This window comes from Colobus angolensis, unplaced genomic scaffold (assembly GCF_000951035.1).
Source record: "Colobus angolensis palliatus isolate OR3802 unplaced genomic scaffold, Cang.pa_1.0 Scaffold270, whole genome shotgun sequence".
Lineage (NCBI taxonomy): Eukaryota > Metazoa > Chordata > Mammalia > Primates > Cercopithecidae > Colobus > Colobus angolensis.
Window position 1 is genome coordinate 272,453 of NW_012115933.1, and position 9,435 is coordinate 281,887.

Sequence of the window (9,435 nt, forward strand, 5' to 3'; positions counted from 1 at the left end):
TCCCTGCAGTGGTGCGATCTTGGCTTACTGCAACCCCGCCTCCCAGGTTCAAGCAATTCTCCTGCCTCAGCCTCCTGAGTAGCTGGGATTACAGACACCCGCCACCACACCTGGCTAATTTATTTTAGTAGGGACGGGGTTTCACCGTGTTGAACAGGCTGGCCTCGAACTCCTGACCTCAGGTGATCCGCCCACCTCAGCCTCCTAAAGTGCTGGGATTACAGGCATGAGCCACTGTTCTGGGCCTTTTTTCTTTTTTTTTCTTTTTTTTTTTTTTTAGATGGAGTCTCACTGTGTCGCCAGGCTGGAGTGCAGTGGCACAGTCTTGGCTCACTGCAACCTCTGCGTCCTGGGATCAAGTGATTCTCCTGCCTTAGCCTCCCTAGTAGCTGTAACTACAGGCATGTGCCACCATGCCCAGCCAATTTTTGTATTTTTAGTAGAGACAGGGTTTCACCATGTTGGCCAGGATGGTCTTGGTCTCTTGTCCTGGTGATCTGCCTGCCTTGGCCTCCCAAAGTGCTGAGATTACAGACGTGAACCAACACACCCGGCTTTTTTGTTTGTTTGTTTAATAGTCTTGCTCTGTTGCCCAGGCTGGAGTGCACTGGCGTGATCTTGGCTCACTGCAACCTCCTCCTCCTGAATTCAAGCAATTCTCATGCCTGAGCCTCCCAAGTAGCTGGGATTACAGGCATATGCCACCAATGCCCAGCTAATTTTTAAATTTTTTCGTAGAGATAGAGTCTCACTATGTTGCCCAGATTAGTCTCGAACTCCTGAGCTCAAATGATCCTCCCACCTCAGCTTCCCAAAGTGCTGGGATTACAGGCGTGTGCCACTGCACCTGGCCTTTTTAATTTTTTTAATTTTTTTCTGAGATGGGGTCTCACTCTCGCCCAGGCTGGAGTGCAGTGGTGCGATCCCAGCTCACTGCAACCTCTGCCTCCCAGGTTCAAGCGATTCTCTTGCCTCAGCCTCCCAAGTAGCTGAGATTACAGGTGTATACCACCACGCCTGGCTAATTTTTGTATTTTCAGTAGAGATGGGGTTTCTCCATGTTGGTCAGGCTGGTCTCAAACTCATGACCTCAGGTGATCAGCCCACCTCGGCCTCCCAAAGTGCTGGGATTACAGGCATGAGGGCATGAGTCACCATACCCAGCCAGTCAGTTGATTTTATTTTTGACAAGAGCATCAACATAATTGAGAATGGAAAATCTTTTCAACAAATGGTGCTGTTCTACCAGCTGCATATCTATATGAAAAATGATGAAACTTGACCTTTACCTCATACTATTTATAAAATTTGAGATAGGTCATAGACCTAAATATAAGCACTAAATCTATAAAACTTCCAGAAAAAATAGGAAAATATCTTCAAAACCTTGAGATAGGCAAAGATTTTGTGGATAGAACATGAAAAGCAGTAACCACTGACGAAAACACATTGGCCATGCACAGTGGTTCACGCCTGTAATGCCAGCATTTTGCAAGGCATAGAGGGAGGATTGCTTGAGCTCCGGAGTTCGAGACCAGCCTGGGCAACATGATGAAACCCCATCTCTAAAAAAAAATGCAAATTAGCAGGGTGTGGTGGTGCATGCCTGTAGTCCCAGCTACTCAGGAGGCTGAGGTGGGAGGATCGCATGAGCCCAGGAGGCGGAGGTTGCAGTGAGCCATGATCATGCCACTGCACTTCAGCCTGGGCAACAGAGTGAGACCGTGCCTTAAAGAAGGCTGGGCGTGGTGGCTCATGCCTATAATCCTAGCACTTTGGGAGACTGAAGTGGGTGGATCACCTAAGGTCAGAAGTTCAAGACCAGCCTTAAAGAAGGCTGGGCGTGGTGGCTCATGCCTATAATCCTAGCACTTTGGGAGACTGAAGTGGGTGGATCACCTAAGGTCAGGAGTTCAAGACCAGCCTGGCCAAACTGGCAAAACCCCATCTCTACCGTAATCCCAGCTACTTGGGAAGCTGAGGCAGGAGAATCACTTGAACCTGGGGGCCAGAGGTTGCAGTGAGCCAAGATCACACCACTTTACTCCACCCTGGGCAAAAGAGTGAAACTCCATCTCAAAAAAAAAAAAAAAACACACAAACACTGATAAAATGGACATCATCAATATTAAAAACTGCTCATTAAGTGATATATGCATTTACTTACATGATTAAAATACATGGAAGAAAAATACCCAGAACACACACTAATTTTTACTTTATTTGCCACACTAATTTTAATTTACTTGCCTCATTTAGGCAAGTAAAACAGTTTAAATATTTGTATTTTCCTCAGTGTACCTATATATTCCGGGGGGGGGGAATCAACCTAAATCTGGTTGAATTTTATCATATACCTTCTACAAATAAAACCTCTTACCAACATGAGGAAGAGCTATAGATTTATTATTATTTCTAATAATAGAACTTATTAGACAATCTGTTTTGCAGGTTCAAGCAATTCTCTTGCCTCAGCCTCCCAGTAGCTGGAATAACACACACCTGCCACCATGCCTGACTAATTTTTGTTTTTTGTTTTTTGAGATGGAGTTTCGCTCTCGTTGCCTAGGCTGGAGTACAATGGCATGATCTCGGCTCACTGCACCTGCGCTTCCCGGGTTCAGACAATTCTCCTGCCTCAGCCTCCCGAGTAGCTGGGATTACAGGCTCCTGCCACCACGCCCAGCTAACTTTTTGTATTTTTAGTAGAGATGGGCTTTTGCTGTGTTGGCCAGGCTGGTCTTGAACTCCTGACCTCAGGCGATCCACCTGCCTCGGCCTCCCAAAGTGCTGGGATTGCAGGTGTGAGCCACCATGCCTGGCCTGTATTTTTTCTTTTTTTTTAGTAGAGACAAGATTTCACCACGTTAGCCAGGCTGGTCTCAAACTCCTGACCTCTAGTGATCCACCCGCCCCGTCCTCCCAAAGTGCTGGGATTATAGGCATAAGCCACCATACCCGGCCTCACTAAACAATCTTTAAGATTCCTTCCAGTTACTAGTTTTGTTACTAGTCATGAGATCTTGGATACCTAATTTTTTTCCTTCAATGTTTATTGAATCACTTATGTGACACCTCAGAGTTGACAGTCCTGAAAGGGGGACTTGTGAAAAGTTAACTTTATATAATGTCATGAATACTGGCTCTCATTTAATTTCCTTGAACCCTGCTCATCTGCAAAATGGGGATAGTGCTTTATATGATGTAAAATGTTTTAGCAAAGTCAAAAAGTGTTGTACAAACACAAGCTAATGCTGTATTAAAGCTATACCGTATAATAAGGATGTGCTTTTTTTTTTTTTTTGTAGGAAAAAACCATGATTTAAATTCTAATTCTTGCTGCTCTAGAGCCAGTAATTGACCCAACAACACTTTGTAGGAGTGCATTTGCTGGAGCATATGTTTTACTTTTGAAATTGCATATTTCTAAATGTGATACCTTATGCAATTAGAGTTAAATACCTCTTTTTAGTCTCACATTTAAAGAGAAAGCACTTTTCCTCTACAGGATTGGTCTCTGTGACTGTTACAATTGTAACTGCAGTAGGTCAGTGATACATGGTGCAAAACAACCTGGGATAATATTGCCAACTGCCAGGCCAGACTAGGGTGGCTCAAGGGTAAGATTACCTTCTTTAATACCCACTGAGACAAGTTTAACATTGCAACCAGGTAGGGAAATAAACAGGAAACTCTTAAGAATAAAAGGAACCTTAGAGGCCATTTAATCCAACTCCTGTTAGGTATACACTTGGCCCTCCATATCTGCAGGGGATTGGTTCCAAGACTCCCATGGATATCAAAATCCAAGGTGCTCAAGTCCCTTATGTAAAACAGTGCAGTATGGTACTGTGTATCTGTTCTGTAGTATCCCAGCTAAGTAGTTACTACCTTCAGTTTAACTTCTTCCAAGGATGGGAAACTCATAATACTAAGGTGGCCAGTTTCATTTTTGCCAGTCCTAATTGTTAGAAAATTATTTTGAATTTTGAGACTTGATGACTTGTTCAAAGGTGTTTACCTGTTATTACTCCATGATCATTGTCACCCACCTCCCCCGATCCTATCATTTGGTGCCTGTTTTACCATATTAAATCTACAAAAACAGCTATAGAGTCTTTGTCATGTACCTTCCTTTAGTCATAAATAATTCCATTTATTTGGGAGAAGTTATTCTTAATTAATCCATGAAAGTCCTAGTGGTAACAACGGTCTTCTTGTCTAAATGTTTGACAGTCTGACAGTTAATTGTAGAATTTTGTCAGGGATCAATGCCTAATTTACTGGCTTATGGTGTTCAGGCTTCACTCCTTTTTTCTTTTTGAAAGTTACAGCATTTGCCCATCTCCATCTCCAGTTTTCTGCCTCATCTCGTGTTCTCCAGCGTTTTTAAAAGATGATGGACAATGATTCTGTTAGGATTTGGTAGTGGCATAAGCATTAGAAATTGTGACTCATCTGTATTTGGAGATGTGATTTCTCTTTTTTAATTTTTATTTTTTTTGAGACAGAGTCTTGCTGTGTTGCCCAGGCTGGAGTGCAGTGGCACAATCTCAGCTCACTGCAACCTCTTCCTCCTGGGTTCAAAGGATTCTCCTGCCTCAGCCTCCTGAGTAGCTGGCATTACAGGCACCCACTACCACACCCAGCTAATTTTTGTATTTTTAGTGGAGATAGGGTTTTACCATATTGGCCAGACTGGTCTTGAACTCCTGAACTCAAGTGATCCACCGGGCTCAGCCTCCCAAATTGTTGAGATTACAGGCGTGAGCCACCACACCTGGCCAGAGAGGTGATTTCATACGTGGCTCATTCACCTATCTTCAACTCCTTTTTTCTGTGTTTGGTCCACCTTTACAGTTTAAAGACCCATGTTTCTTTCAAAGACAAGGTAAATAAGAGAGGAGTAGTCCTGCCATCTGTTAACGTGAGATTAACTGATTACATTTTGCTATAGGTCATGTGTCCTATTAAATTATGAGTTTCTTCTAAATAGGAACTGTACTTTGTCTTTCCCAGAATTTGACCTGGTAAGAACTCAATAAAAGTTGACTGAATTTTCTCAACTTTAAGCCTTATCTTTCTTGACTTTTTTCTTACTTTAACAAACACTTTAGTCCAGGCGTGGTGGCTCACGCCTGTAATCCCAGCACTTTGGGAGGCTGAGGCAGGTGGATCACCTGAGTTTGGGTGTTTGAGACCAGCCTGACCAACATGGTGAAACCCCATCTCTACTAAAAATACAAAAATTAGTCAGGCATGGTGGCAGGCACCTGTAATCCCAGCTACTCAGAAGGCTGAGGCATGGAAATCGCTTGAACCCAGGGGGTGGAGGTTGCAGTGAGCCAAGATCATGCCACTGCACTCCAGTCTGGGGGATAGAGCGAGACTCTGTCTCCCCTCCAAAAAAAAAAAAAACGCACACACACACTTTAAAAAAATGGTTTTTAGCATTTTTCACAAGCCTCATCACTATTTAAGTATGATTTTTGAGTCTCATCAATAGATTTTTTTTTCAACCTTCTGTCTTCTCGGTGTATCCTTTAAAAATCTAATTTGATATCATGATCGTGCAGAATTTTACTAGTGGAAGGAGAGAGTTCATCTAATTTGAATCCGTATTTAAAAATTAATGAGGCCGGTGTGGTGGCTCATGCCTGTAGTCCCAGCACTTTAGGAGGCCAAGGTGGGTGGATCACCTGAGGTCAGGAGTTCAAGACCAGCCTGGCCAACATGGCAAAACCCCGTCTCTATTAAAAATACAAAAGGCTGGGCGCAGTGGCTCATGCCTCTAATCCCAGCACTTTGGGAGGCCAAGGTGGGCGGATCATGAGGTCAGGAGTTTGAGACCAGCCTGGCCAACAGAGTGAAACCCTGTCTCTGCTAAAAATACAAAAATTAGCCAGGCATGGTGGTGTGTGCCTGTAGTCTCAGCTACTCGGGAGGCTGAGGCAGGAGAATGCTTGAACCCAGGAGGCGGAGGTTGTGGTGAGCCAAGATCATGCCACTGCACTCCAGCCTGGGCAACAGAGCGAGACTCCATCTCAAAAAAAAAAAAAAAAATTAAAAATTAATGAAACTAAAGTTTAGAGAGGCTAAATGGCTTGTGCCTAACTTAGATCTGTAATTTTGGCAAGATTTCAAAGAAGGTGATTCACAGTATCTGCCAGAATCCCCGTTTCTTATTGCCAGGTCTGTGCCCTTTCCACTAATTCTGTTTGAATTAATCACAATTACCTATGAAGCCTCTTCTCATAATTTGGATATCTTTTCCCTTTTCTTTGTCAGGGATCCTTTGTAAAAATCTCAAGAGAATTTATTGTTTGGGAACCATATTGCCTTTTAATGTCTGTAGTCAGGAGACCTTTTGTTTCCAGGTGAGTTCCATCCAGCTTTGACAGCTGCATTCTCTCCAAACATTTTTAAATATACTTGAAGTCAACAGCATTCATTCTAGCCCACTGCTTCCTTTTCTTGCTGTTGTAAGTTTTAGTATGAAAAGGTTGTGTTTTCTCATGTTTCATTTTTAAATTTCTTTCTTTTTCTTTAAATAGAGACAGAGTCTCACTGTATTGCCCAGGCTTGCCTTGAATTCCTGGGCTCAAGTGACCCACCAGCCTTGGCCTCCCAAAGTGTTGGGATTACAGACTTGAGCCACAGTGCCTGGCCTGTTCTCTCATTTCTAAGGATCACATCATTACCATATTGGCAGCCTTTTCTTCTCCCACACTCTAGCCACATTAAAAAAAAAACTGGGCTGGGCATGGTGGCTCACACCTGTAATCCTAGCACTCTGGGAGGCCAAGGCGGGAGGATTGTTTGAGCTCAGGAGTTTGAGACCAGTCTGGGCAACATGGTGAGACCTCGTTTCTACCAAAAAAATAAAAATTAGCTGGATATGGTGGTATATGCCTATAGTCCTAGCTACTCGAGAGACTGAGGCAGAAGGATCACCTGAGCCCAGGAGTTCAAGGCTGCAGTGAGGTATGATCACACCACTGTACAAGACCCCGTCTCAAAAAAAAGAAATCCTACTTTTCGTATAATTAGATTTTCAGCAGATGGTCTAAAATACTCCAATATTTGTACTAGTTTTTCTCAACTGTCTGCGGTTGTGTATACCATAGGTATCTGTACTTCAATTATTGTTTTTCTCCTAATTCAAGTGCCCTTCCCTGTACTTTCACACTCTGGTTCATAGGTGTCTATATGGGTTTGATGTATGTATACTCTGTCTCTACCGTTATTTTCTTCCCTGTCTTTATTTATTACCTCATACATTCCCTTTCATTGTATATTTCAATCTTGAATTCCTTAATGATATACTAACTGTTGGTCTGAAAGTATCTCTTTTTGTTAGTCTGGTATTTGATCTGTGCCTAGTCTGAGGAACTGTGCTTGTCTATTTCCTTATAATAACATTTCACATGTTACCCGTACACCTCACTTTGGTATATAACTATCCAAATCCCTAAAGACTGTACTTGATGGGTCTGCCTTTTTCCCCTCCTTTTTTTAACCTAAGCATTATGGCACAGCCTTCAGTGTCTGCTTTCTGTGTCAGATAGTCATCCTCCAGAGCATCTGGCTTGGCAGCTTGTTTACTTTCTCTCTCAGAACTGAGTTTAAGGTTTTCTTGTTTCAGAGGGCAAGTCCACTCCACTCCAGCCTGGGTGTCAGAGTGAGACCCTGTCTTTAAAAAGAAAAGAAATCAAGTGTTTCATGGAAGAGTAGATGAGAAGACCATCTACCAGATTCTTCTACTTAATACGTTTTTTAGAAGTCTCCTTGAGAATCAATCCATTCATTCTCTGAGAAGTCAACAAAAGTGGAAGCCCGAGTTCCTAGGCCTGAGTCTGCATAGGCTCTATCATGTATTGAATGCCCTTACACATATGAAGAGATACCATACACTCTTCATACAGCTATATGATTTCTGTGAACTCTACACATACAACTCAAAAGGGATTCTTGAACTACCAACATGAATCACTTCCTTCTGGATGCAATAATAGAACTCTTTGATCTGTCAAACCGTATGATTCCTCTGTATCTTTCTGTGGAACATATTTCTTATTTAGCATGTTTTCTAGAGCTGATAGTGGTTAGTGGCAGATAGGCCAGATCAGAAACACCTACAACTGGAGGATTAGTCAGTCATACTGACAGGTGAGTCAGCTTGCTTTAGGATATCTACCAAAAACCAGATAACAAGACCAAGTCCAGTCAGCCAGGTAGAGTATTTTGTCTAGAATGAATAAAAAATAAATGGTAGTTCAGACTACTAGCGTTGAAGTTGGGGAGGTTCTACAAGGGGCAGGTATTTGGAACAGAGATTGGGATTCTCAAAATGGATGAGTATCATCAGAGGGGAGTTTTGATTGCAAGTACTAGGCTTTCAGCTCTGAGGCCAACATTCAGAGGCTAGAATCAAACCTCTAGGGGGATAGGTGAGAACAAGCAGGAACAGATATGGACCTAGTTATTGGAATTGGGAATTGGGACTTAAGGGAGAAGTGGAACCAATAGCAGAACTGACTTTACACCAAGTTGCCCAAGCTAATTGACTAGAATTCCTTGACCCATAAGATTCAAAATAGGATTGGTCCCAGCCTGTGGTTGAGTCCACTGGTGGGGGTGTAATGATTCCAACTTTGATGATTAAAAGGCAGTAGATGCAGAGTGTCCCTGATAGTGCTCCACAGGGATGGCTTAGAGTTCCACTGGTTGTGAACTTCTTTTGCTCCTCTAGTCTTGTCATTTTTTGTTCACTTATCTTTTGACATCATTTTACCTCTGCCTTCCCTCCTTGAACACTTTTTTTTCTTTTCTTTTTTTGTTTGAGACAGTCTCGCTCTGTCGCCCAGGCTGGTGTATAGTGGGCAGTCTTGGCTCCCTGCAAGCTCCGCCTCCCGGGTTCACACCATTCTCCTGCCTCAGCCTCCCAAGTAGCTGGGAATACAGGCGCCCACTACCACGCCTGGCTAATTTTTTGTATTTTTAGTAGAGACGGGGTTTCACCATGTTGGCCAGGCTGGTCTCGAACTCCTGACCTCAAGTGATCCACCTGCCTCGGCCTCTGAAAATGCTGGGATTACAGGCGTGAGCCACCGCGCCCGTCCTTGAACACTTTTTTCCATCTGACTTCTCTTCTGGGCTTTTTCTACTGTCGCATCAAAAAAAGCTTTTAGGCTGGGCGTGGTGGCAGGTGCCTGTAATCCCAGCTACTTGGGAGGCTGAGGCACTCAGCCTCCAGCACTTTGGGAGGCCAAGGCAGGCGGATCACCTGAGGTCAGGAGTTCAAGACCAGCCTAGCCAACATGGTGAAACTCCATCTCTACTAACAATACAGAAATTAGCTGGGCATGGTGGCAGGTGCCTGTAATCCCAGCTACTTGGGAGGCTGAGGCCAGAAAATTGGTTGAACCGGGGAGG

At 43.5% G+C, this 9,435-nt stretch overlaps 1 protein-coding gene across 4 annotated transcripts in view; it reads left to right on the plus strand.

The window, feature by feature from the left end:
- Positions 1-9,435, plus strand: part of IDE (insulin-degrading enzyme) — a 131,009-nt gene that overhangs the window by 81,290 nt on the left and 40,284 nt on the right. The window contains exon 1 of one of the 4 annotated variants that reach the window (XM_011947840.1): positions 3,529-3,620. The exons of the other annotated variants lie outside the window; for them this stretch is intronic. The gene's annotated coding sequence lies outside the window, so the exon portion shown is untranslated. Of the gene's footprint in view, positions 1-3,528; positions 3,621-9,435 lie in introns of those variants that run through there. 4 annotated transcript variants of the gene reach the window in all.